This window comes from Haliaeetus albicilla, chromosome Z (assembly GCF_947461875.1).
Source record: "Haliaeetus albicilla chromosome Z, bHalAlb1.1, whole genome shotgun sequence".
Lineage (NCBI taxonomy): Eukaryota > Metazoa > Chordata > Aves > Accipitriformes > Accipitridae > Haliaeetus > Haliaeetus albicilla.
The window spans coordinates 65,478,145-65,490,508 of NC_091516.1; positions in this window are offsets into that span (position 1 = coordinate 65,478,145).

Here is a 12,364-nt window from a genome sequence, read left to right on the forward strand (position 1 = left end):
GCTCCTAATTCCAGGTAAAGGACTGGAATTTAAGGACAAGTGTGTGTCAAATGGGCATTGTAAAAGTAGCCGCCAGGGTACATCAGCCATGCTCGCCATGCTGTGAAATGCATTCTGCTATCCCCTTTCCTCCTTCCTCTTTTCTTTGGCATGGGCCTGGAGATTGCTTAACCTTCATGCAATCTGGAGCACAAACTTCTGCACGAATGCTCTCCAGTACGGTAATGAGAAAAATCGTCTGCAGCCAGGATAGATAGAAACGTGTACGCTCTCTTCTGAGCCATTTCAAGACCATGTAGGAATCAGGATAACAAACCTGGAGATGCCATCAAACAGATGAGTTCGTAGTAAACATATACTTAATGAACTGGAGAAGTTATAGGAAACCTTTTCCCCTCATGACAAATTCCCAAAATGGGAAGGAGGGGAGTGAGAAATTTTGAGTTTAAATTGTCCATTTATTTCTGAAAACAGGAATTGCTTTTTTTTAAAATAAAACATGCTGACACATGAACCTTCACCCCCACCCCAACCTGGTCTCTTTTTTGTCTTTCGGGCTGTGCAAGCTCAGTTTTCTCTGTACAGCAGGACATGTGCTGCGAGTAGAAAAAGCCATTGCAAAGAAATACTGATTCCCAAATTGCTCATACTAGCTATGGCAACATGGATTCAGCTTGGGTGAATTAGGCTTTTATTCTGGCACTTTTATGACAGTAATAGAGTTACATTGTCTGTTCCAATTAGGCCAATTTTCCCTGTATCTACTCAGTTGCAGACCTTAATTGTCATCGAGGCCCTTTCTTCTGGCCCAATCCTGACAGTTTTCCACTGTATTTTTCCATTGGTCCTTGTGGATACCTGGCTTGGTTGGAAAGCCCCAGTGCTAGTCTTAAAGATGTCAGCTGAGAAATGCCTACTGCCCTCATAAATGCCCTTAGGGCTATGGGGCTTTTTTGAGTTCAGAAGGGGCAATTTCCTTTATCTTTCATGTAGAATTTGGACTCCAAGAAACTGTAAAATTCTTCTAGTGACTTCCAGTTCTATCCCAATTATTTGTTAAGTGCTATTTGTTAAGAAGTCATCTGGTCTTGATTTAAAGGCTGGGAAATTAATTTAAACTGATGGAGAATTTCCACAAATGACAAATTCCATCAAACTGATCGGTCTCAATCTGATTAAAAAAACACTTTTGAATTTGTTTGGCATAATATTTATCCTTCTGGGGAGTGAGGGAGGAATGAACAGACTCTTTTTTGAAATTTTGCCTTGAAACTATGGTTTTGTACTGCGAAGTTTTCATTATAATTACTTTTTACGTTGGGAGTCAGCCACTAATTCAATATAAACTTAATGTAATGGGAGTTTCAAATATGTTCAAAGTGAGGTTCTTAAATACTGATCTAAGCTCATTATGAGCATGAACTGACATAGAGTTATAGCTGTGTGAGTTCAAAAATAAATTAAGCCAATAAATGAAGTGTGGGAATTAAATGGCAAAACCTGACTCAGTTTTCATTCATTCTTTTCTTCATTAGCCTCACTGCATATATCTCTCCCTCTCCCTCTGACTAGATGCAGAGCGTACGATAGGTCTGGTAGCACACAGAGATCAGAGCAGCAACTGGGACTCTGCTGTCCTTCAGGAAGGTCACAGGATTATATCATGGCTCTGTCCAATGGGAAGTCGGAGTCTGACAAGAAAATGTATCATCTCAGCAAATTTAGGTTTCAGCACCAGATTCCAAACATCAGTAATTCAAAAGCCATCCTGTGCAATGCAAAGATCAGGGTAAAAAAAGGGTAACAGCAAACACAAGGCTTCAAAATTGCCCTGAGAGGTGGCAGAAGTCATTTACCTCAGTGGTGTCATCTGGTAGTTGCAGTTGTTGTACTTTTCTTTCCAAATTCCCCTTCCATAAATAACAGAAGAGCGACAAAAACAATTTTGAGCCCACTTTGGAGGGTGTCATAGTGCTGAGCTCCGTAGTGACCTTGCTTTGAAGCACTCTTGTTTGTCTAGCGAGGAATTCTGGGACATGAGTCTTTTCGCTGCTCATCTGGTTGGGTATCAAAGTAAGCCCCAGCTGAAGTCATTACAATGTGATGGTGTAAACTTAAAGTAAAAGGAAAAACAGGTTAGGAGTTAAGTATGGAGACAGAAATGTCAGGATCCCGAAATCCCCAGACCTCAAGTAAAAAGTGTGCAGAACTGGCCTCTGGTTTCCCCACCCCTTCCAGGAACGATACCCGCTCGGCTCTCTGGCCCCTAACGATGAGGTCTCTCTCCCTGTGCTTTTCTGAGAAATCAGAAAGAAACAGGCAATAAGGAATACCAGCCTGCTGTAGCACATTACAGAAGTAACCTATTTTATTTTTCTAGTGTGAAAACATCATTCAAAGGCATTTTTCTTGTAATTGATTGGGGCAGTGTTTTACTCATGTCTAGATCTGACTTCCTGAGCAGAAGTCGTACTTTACAGACAGCCCTACATTTAAACTCAGAAAAAAATTAAAGGGGTCAGGAAAATATTTTCTCCTTTAGCTTCTAAAAAATATAATATTTTCTGTATTTTTTTTATTTTGGCAAAGACTGCAGTGCATGCCAGCCAGCAAGTAAGTAAAATACAGTCAAAGACTGCCCTTGTCCACATGTTTAAAATGGACTACCAAAAATGCATAATTTTTTCCAACATTTTTGTTGGGTGGAGCGCGGAAGGTGATTCCCCCTTCACACCCTTACACAAATATTTATACAGAACAGCTTTAGCTTAACCTGAAAGGAAAATTCTGAGAGTGCTTCAGAAAGCCTGTGGTAGGAAATAAAAACTTAAAACAATTTCCATTAAATTGCTGGCTCTGAACATGATGTCGTGGGCTTGGCATACATTGTGGGTTTTGAGTCAAACAAACGGCCCTACAGAAAACCCTGAAGTTTTAGACTACATCTTCACAAACTGTCTCTGTTACTCACGAACCACTGTAAAAGGAGAGAAGGAAATGTTTTACTGCCTTGGGAGGGCACGTTAAATAAGCCTGCTGTCCCTTTCTACCTCCTCACTGGAAAGCAGTAGAATAGTGAAAGGATACCCTATCTAAGGAAAAAAAAAAGCATAGCATTGCAGACACAAAGGGGATGTAGAAAGCATCATAGGACAAGCACTTTTTTTCAAAAATATAAAAGTCTTTTGTAAGAAGATTAAAAGTCTGGATTTGCTTGGTTTGTTACAGCTGAACCAGCTGTGGCAGTGCTCTCTCCTCCTAATCCAGCAAAAGGAAAAGCCCGGAACAGGTCTAAATTCAGTACTTGGGGAATGGTACTCAGCCGAGTACTGAATTTAGACCTGTCCCTGGTTTTTCCCTTGCTGGATTAGGATAAGCCTCATAATGATAGAGTGACCCATTCCCAAGTGCCACAGTTAGAGGCTTCAATATCTTGTAAAGACAGAGCTGAGACAGAAAAACGATCTCAGCTGGCCTCCCTGCCCTGAATTTACCTTGCTTACACTTCATGCTTCTGGACCAGCACCGATAACATTCCCCATCTTTGGGCTGCGATGTGATGGCACGGGTCAGGTACGTGCCCAGCGTCACGGGCCCAGGTTTGTCCGTGTGCGCTGGATAGAGCCCTCCAGTTGCAGGTAACCCTTGAGACTCCCCTTCATCCTCCTTGCTGTGGCCCCCACTCACCCTGTCACAAATACAGAAAGTCAAGACAAGACCACTTTTTGCAAGTGGAGGTGGCCCGTTCCACCCTTCCAGTTTCATTTATAAAGGATGGCTGCTGATTGCTTGGCTACCTACTTAAAATGATTTCATCCTGGGCTGAAACAGGACACAAAGCTAATGCATTTTAACCTGAAAGTGAGTAGAAACATCCTTTTAAAACAGTAAATTTTGTCTTTGTTGTGCAAGGAAACTGTTGTATTCCTCTGTATTCCCATAATGCTTGCGGTACATTTGGGGAGACTGGAGATGTCCTCACACTAACTTACCAATGGGCCTCTACTCCTGGTTAGGCATCTGAGAAGGTGAGGAGTAAAGGAGTGAAGGCATCTCTTCGCATCCTGTCATCACCATTACAACTGAAGTTGCTATTTTGATGGTGGTCACATAAGGTGGACCCATGTCACAGAAGAGTTTGGTCAAAAAACTTTGTATGTCTAGGCCATCTGCAAATTGCATTTAAATACTATTTTGTATATTCAATATAATGCCAAGAAGTATTGTGCCAAGAATTATAATACCAAGAATTACAATGCCTTATATACTTAGAGCAAAACTGTAGGAAAAGGTGTGACAAAACGCACAGCTTTATGAGAAGAGAGGTGTTAGTTTATAGCAGTCAGGTATGTTACTCTTAATTGTGCTGGTTTTGGATGAATGGGGATGATTGGACAACACCAGTTTCTCTCTGAATTCTCTGCTTGTGCTAATCTGTAGGCAAGTACTACTTCGAAGTTATCTTGTTTACTCTTCCTATTAGGAAACCACAGTTCAGCATATCTGCTACCAGTCAGGCCTAAATTGCTTTGTGTAATGAGCCAATTAGCTGCTGTTAGTGAGTCTTAAAGCATCTCTCCCTATCTGTGCTCTCTGTAAGCTACTTAAATACTTGGATGTTCATAATGTTGTCCCAAAAGGAGGCAACACCTTTTATTTTATTTCAAGGTTTCTGTTCAGCTGTTCTATGCAGCCTGTGAAGCTGCACTGCAATTGTCCCGAGAAATGAAACAACGTCCCTCATCGTGGTTCCTGGAAAAAGACTGAAATGTGATGTTATACTGGAAGAGTTGTAAGAAGGTTATGTTTGATTCAGTATAGCTCATTAATAGTACTTTTAGAGGACTTAAACCTTGAATACTTAATTTTCTGGCTCAAAAATCAATGAGCCATCCAGGACCTGGAGGAGTCTCTGAGAGCAGTGATTGAGGAGAAAAGTGTAACTCTGGGGCTATTGCTGAACAACTGGGCTGTGCAACATGGTCCCTGCAGGCTCGGACATCACACGTCAGCCTTCTGTGTCCCACTGGGCTTTGCTGGATGTGCCAGCCCCCATGCCAACACAAGCCGTGGGTGTGCACAATGCACGTTGTCTGCTTGCACCCTTAACTGGAGGAGGTGGTGGGCACTGGCTGTACATCCCTGTTGGCCACACAAGCAAGTATTTGCAGAGAAGGGGATGGAAGGGCTGTGGCTACCTCCCTGGGCAATTAGCTGCTGTCCCATTGCCAGGACAGCTATGTCTAATCATAGAAAGCAGATTCTCTCAGGTTCATCTGCTGACTTTCTCCAAGCTGGGTGGCTATTACTCCTATGCATCAGGGCTAAAAGTCTGAGTAATTTGTGCAGGAGGATAATTTGGTGGGGCAGAGATACCTCAGAGTCCTTGTCCTAGTGTTACTGAAATGCTGGGTTTAGTTTTTTTCACTCAGTAAATTAGGTCAGCTTCAGAAAAAGAAACAAGGAAATACTGGTTTACATGTTTAATGCTTATAAATAGGCATTTACCAAATAGGCAGGGAATCTTTAAACAGCAGAACAAATGTTAGAGCTTTATGACAAATCATTGCAACAAATTTTTATTAAAGAGTTCTGATTAATAAGCCATTACTTTGCATTTGGGAAATGTGGTAGATTTATTAATGTGGACTTTCAATTCCTGCCATGATGGAAATGTTCAGCAGTGCTGTTCAGATGCTTGATCTCAGAGTTCTCATTCATAAATCTAAGTCACATTTCCTGGATATAATTTTTAGTCTGCTAAATACAGTTTAGGCAAAGACTTTTATAAAAGTCTTTATGTTTTAGGACACGGCTTAGATGGAATTCTGCTTCAAAGTTGGGCTGAAATGATTGCCTAATTTGTAATGGAAATGAGGTTTAAAAACTATGCAAGAATAGATAGGAATTGCTAATTGGTCATGGCCTTGTCTTTCCACTGACATGTATAAATTTTGTCTCCAGTGCAGTCACAAGGGAGACTGTTATCATATGCATGTAAATCACTATTTTGTGGGGTACAAGTTTTCACAATTTCTTCTGAAATATAACTTGAGCAGAGGCCTTTTCAGCTCATGTGCACATGGGAGGCTGTGGTGTGTGTGGCCGCACACATAAGAAAAGGGGTTGCCCCATCAGCAGCTGCAGACGAAGAAAGTCCTGCACATATCTTGCATGCAGTGGGTAAAGCTTAACGAGTCTAGCTGTATGAGCCCTGCAATCTCCCTTGTATTTTTGCTTTGGTCTTTTGCTTTCCTTTGTCTCCTTAGTGTTGAGTGACATTCCTTCCAACTTTGCTCCCTTTTTCCCGATAGGGCGTTTTTTTTGGAAAAAAAAAAACCCAGAAAAAAAAGTTACATCTTTGCACCAAATCAGGTGATAAGAGGAATTTTAAAGCAGGAATCTTGTGTTGCAGGACAGATTGGGCGAGTGCCTTGAGTTGTTTAATTTACGTTTTTATTTACTTATTTTTGAGCAGCTTGCAAACGTGGTTTACTTTTTTCCCTGGAGTTTGGATTAGGTCTCACCTCTCCCTCCCTGCAACTCCCAGGTTAGGCAGCTGCCTGTTCAAGGCACTGCCTCTTCAGAAGCACATTCTTGAGGCATTGGGAGTGGGGTAAGGGACAGCCAAACAGCACCAAGGATCTCAGCTGGGGCCAGCGTGCCTCCGAGGTACACACCGAAGCTCAGCATTGCAATGCCCAGTTTGACGGTGAACTGAGCCCCATTGTGCTCTCTCAGAGGCAGGGTGATGTTGGGGCTGCAATGTCATACTGACATGGCATAAATTGGTGGAAAGGGGTGACAGAGACGTGTATGCTCAGTTTGCGTATTGCAATACATTTTGCAATGCAGGCACTGACTCTTCCGTGGGCTGCTGGCTGTCTTAATGGCCAAAAATACTTATTTTCATGTTCAAGCAACAACAGGTGAGCAGATGTCCCCAGGTGATGTGAATCATGCCACAGTGATCTGTGTTAGTGAGCTATTTCATCTGAATTTATGTAGTGCATTGATGTAATATATTAACCTGTATAATCCTGTATCAGGATTTGCTGCAAAGCCTTAAGTTATGGCTATGCCTTTATATTAAAGAACACTGAGAGAGAGGCCTGTGTTCACAAAGGATTAAATTTAAGCAGCTCTAGTGGAGCAGTTTGTGGTAAAACCCACACATGTTGCACATCTACTGCTGCACGGGTCTGGAAATAACATTAGGTTGGGTGGGCTGAGTGGCTTGATGGCTCTCGCTCAGACAAGGTTTTTTGTAATTTAGTTTACAGTGGTCATCAGGCTTTGAAAAAGTTTAGGGTAGAGAAATACTGCATCCTTACCGCTTGCTGCAACTCCACTTGCTTGAGTTGTATTTTAAGCAAAACCACTGACCTGTCTATCTGTATCCAAAGCAAAGACATAGGTTTATATTGTATATTTTGTCCTATTTTTTGGTGGTGGAACTGTCTGAGACCCCTTCTCTTCAGCATTTGATAGCTAACGTGTTCCTTGGTTTGCTGATGCAGTTACTCTAAGTCGGGTCTGGGGGACTGAGTTTCCCGATTGGAGGGTGTTGTGGTGTGTCTGTTCCCATGCTAGGCACTTGCCTGCCTGGGGCAGCAGAACTCATGTGGAAGTGCCCTGATCCCCATGTGACTCTCCATCCCTAGTTTCTCAGCTGTTAGTTTAACATTATATGGGATAATTAATTTTTTTAATTAAAAAGGCCTAATAGCATTTTAGAAGTGAAGAGAATCTAAATACAAATTTGCATTATTAGTTATATTGATCCCACATGTTTCTGAAATTAGTTCTATTATATGTTACTTAAAAATCTACTAGTTTGTGAGAAATAAAAAAATTCCCTCTAAAAAGACTGATTGAACTCCATGTACAGTTAACCTTGCATGACTGATTACTGCATTACTGCTGCAGCTTACACATACCTGAGAAAAGCCTTTTTAAGGAATATATCATAGAATTGGCTGACAATGATCAAGTTCATTTGTATTGTAGATCAGTGGGGAAACTTCAGTGTTGAAAAATGCATTGGAAAAATTAACACAAATTTAGGTAATGTTAATTGTGATTGAGAAGAAACAATGTTCTTCTTTTGTAGGGTGTTTCTTTTTTTAGGGTTTATGTCCAAATTATTTTCCTTTTGCCAGAGAAGATCAAGACTTATATGCTATCTTTAGAAATTTTTAAACATAAATACAATTTTTCTGGAGGTATTCAGCCTTGAAGGGCATGTTCTAAAAATCAGAAAGACAGGCTTTCCTGGTGCAATCCTTGATGCACTACTTTTTATGATAATTATCTTTGAGATAATTTGATGTTTGGAAAAGCTGTGGGAATTGAAAACCTTTTCATAGCTCTGTGTTTTCTAGCTGAGGTTATTCTTGTGCATTAGGATGTCACCTCTTGGAGCAATAAAGGTGAACATGTTACTATAGACAAAGACACAGAGAAATGAAGAGAAGGGTTAAAAATATCCTGAATGTTAGTTTTGTGCTGAGTACTGTATTTTCCAGTACTAAATATCCCAAGAAACTCCCTTGAGACAAGCTGATGCAGTAAAGCTCAGCTATACTTGATTGCAGGCAGTAGCAGCATAAAACCTTATTTTAACTGGCTTTTCAGACAAGCAACACTCAATGCATGCTAATAATGCTGTGCTGCATTGATAACTAAACAAAGAAATTTATTGTTAGTTTTCCGTAATGGATGGACAGACACCAGATTACCTGGATCTTTTGGAGCTGATTAGGGTATACCGACTTGGTGAAAACAGTATGATTGCAGTTTAGTACTGTCAGGTTAGAACACAGTCTGATGAACCCGAAAGCTACTCTCAAATTTTATTTTTGTATTGTCATTTTGACAGGCAGTTTTAAACACTTTTAAAACATATTTTTGAAACTACCTAGCTCTGAGTATGTGTTTGGGAGCTCTTTGGTTTGATATCCAGCTTAGGAGAAGTAAGGCAAAGCAGCATGCATCCTTCGTTCATGTCTATGTACTTTGAGGTACACTCAGTGTCCAGGACTGACCCCAACACTGCCACCATATTTCAACCCCAATACATCCCTACAAGAGAGCTTGCAAAAGGGATAGTGGCCTTTGGAGGACAATCTTGTGATTGCCCTCCAAAGTGCTTGCACTGGGGTAACTGGCTCACCAGTTTGTACCATCTGATGATACTTCAGCACTGACCATGGGCAAACACTCCTTCCACTCTATCCCTTCTACTGGATCCAGCATGTGTCTCCAGCTGGGCACACCACTCAAACACAACAATGCATATTAAGATTGTTCTTTTTATGAAATTTAAAAAGAAAATATTAATTTCTGTATGCAAAGCACTTGTGGGTATAAAGATATATGTAAAGCCAAACCCCTCCATACGCCTCACTGGATATGATGGCAGCCTTACTGGCTCCACGAGGAGCTTGAGGAGATCTGTATTACAAGCGTGCTATATCCAATGCTGGTGGCTGAGACCTAACGCTGTTATGAAATGCGGTTGGGCCATTACCCCTGTGGCCACATGCTTGTAAACAGCACTCCAAGTTGTCCATCTGTGCTGTGCCTGCATTGGCAAGTAATTCAATGCAACAGGAGTGGTTCAGTAGGTTGGAACAGTTAGTGCTGAGATTCCTACATCTGCACAGCGTGAGTTATAGGGCTTTGTCTTCATCAGGCTAGAATTTAGTTCACACAACGATCCACACTACAGATGTGGGCTGAAGATGTCTGAAGGATCGAGGATTGGTTCAGACCCTTATTTCCCCTTATGACTGGGGTGCATTTGATGTCCACCTCAGCTTGAGCTTCCAATTTAGTTTCCTCTGAAGGGAACCTAATTCATGCACACCAAAATTACCCTCTAAAACAAGCCAGAGGACAAGAAGTGGAGATGATCAGAAGATACACTTCAAAACCACATAGCTGACTTCAATTAATTGCACTGATATTTTTTAATGTACATGCAGCCATATCTAGCTGTGACCTTCACCTGTGTGCAGGGCATTCAAACTGCCATCTAACTAAAGGAAACATTGTTATTTTCACTATATACACAAATTTAGAAACACTTAGCTAGCGGATTTTAAGTTCAAGGAATTGCTAAGCAGGGTCAAGTGAGCAGTTTAAGTATTTCTTCCACCAGAGACCATTAATAGCATAAATATGAAAGTCAACACGATAAAAATTGCCTGAACATGTGGGACACCCTGGTGCGCAAATGAGTGTCCCACTCTCTGATGTTCACTCACAAAGACTTACTAAGTGGGCTTATTGGGGCATTACCCAGGGGATGCTCTCCTAATCTATAAACAGAGTGAATTCAGAGCTTCTGTCAGCTGTGCCATTCGCATAGTCATCCTTCCCACCGTGCAAGCACCCTGTTGTGTTATCTGATGTGTATTCCCATCCCTGCCCTCCTTCCTGAGGCTGGAGCAAGGTGCAGGATGGAGAACGAAGTGGCATGAAGGCAATCAGCATGGGGACACTCTGGAGCTGCAAGGACCTGGGTCTGCTGGCAAACCTTCAACAGAAGGAAGCAATGTCACCCTCCAAGACCAGGAACTGTGAAATTACCTGTTCTTACTATTCCCTTGTTTTTCATACTTGACTATCATAGTGGTGGGTTGACCCTGACTGGACGCCAGGTGCCCACCAAAGCCATTCTATCACTCCCCCTCCTCAGCTGGACGGGGGGGGAGAAAATATAACGAAGGGCTCATGGGTCGAGATAAGGACAGGAGAGATCACTCACCAATTACCATCACAGGCAAAACAGACTCAGCTTGGGGAAAATTAACTCAATTTATTACAAATCAACCAGAGTAGGGTAATGAGAAATAAACCCAAATCTCAGAACACCTTCCCTCCACCCCTCCCTTCTTCCCAGGCACAACTTCACTCCTGGATTCTCTACCAACCCCCCTGGGGGTCTGCAGGGCTGTTTCTCCTACATGTTCTCACTCCTCTCTCCAGCTGCTGTTTTCTGTCTGTCCCGCAACTTTTTTTCCTTCTTAAAAATGTTATCACAGAGGCGTTGCCACCATCACTGATGGGCTCGGCCTTGGCCAGCGGCGGGTCTGTCTTAGAGCCGGCTGGCATTGGCTCTGTTGGACACAGGGGAAGCTTCCAGCAGCTTCTCACAGAAGCCACCCCTGTAACCCCCCCGCTACCAAAACCTTGACACACAAAGCCGATACAATCATTATTAGGATATTACTGTCATCCACTGTTCTTAGTTTGTTGACTTCTTCCTTCATCTTTTTCCTCCGTTTTTTTTTTTTTGTGTGTGTGTTTTTTGGGGGTGGTGGTTTTCTTGTTAATTTTATTTTAATTGCTGGTGAAAATAAAAACCTCCAGATCAGGAGTGCTAACAAAGAACTAAAACTTCCAAAAAACCACCCTTGAAAGTCAAGAAAAAGCATAGTCACTGATGGCTTATGTTTGGTAAGACAAAATATAAATTCATTTTATGCTGGGATTTCAAAGTTTGCTATTGTAAGAAGCAGCCACTGACTAAAAACCCAGTTCTGCTGAAATGAAGACTTCCTAATTTGTTTATCTTGTGTTTGAGCTGGGATGTCAAAATTTTGAAATCTGACCTTTTTCTACATAAAAGAAAAACAGAAACTTAATTTTCTTCTAGCTATTAAAGAAATCAGGATAAAATTACATAGAACACAAAGGGCATCATGTGTGTAAGTACAGTGAACAACAGCGTAGGAAGAAAGGAGCTGAAATGTCTTACAATATATCTTTTTAGTAAAGGATAAAACCCAAACTGTTCTTATTCAACTAGTATCAAGGCATACCATTTTGGTTTTGTTTGCTGGCCTTTAAAAAAAAAACAAAAAGAATCCATTAAATACCCACTGGATACATTGGAAAATATGCTAATGCATAATTCATTAGCTGAGTCCGATGTTAGGGCTGTTGTTATTAGTCAAACAATTGCTTGCCTCTGGCACAATATTGAAGAAATAGATGGACTTTACATTTTACCCTGTTGTGGCTTTACGGATTGAGACATTCTGAGACAAAAAGGGGAAAATATTAGACTCAAAGGACTTCTAATGAGTATTTCCTACTTCCAGTTTGAGGCTTGATGAAGAAAAAGAAGAAATCCCTTCCAAACTCTTGGCCTACTATTAATTTGTTGGGGTTTTTAAAATTATATATTTAAACTTGTGGCTTAATAATTATTGGACAAAATATAATAAAGGCAAACTCAGGAGCTGAAGTATTGCTTTCTGTTGTCTTTTCTTTTTCTTCTTAAAGAAATCTTTCAGGTCACCCCTGTTTTGAAGGGACCATCCTTTTTCACTAGTAATTATTAATTATTTTT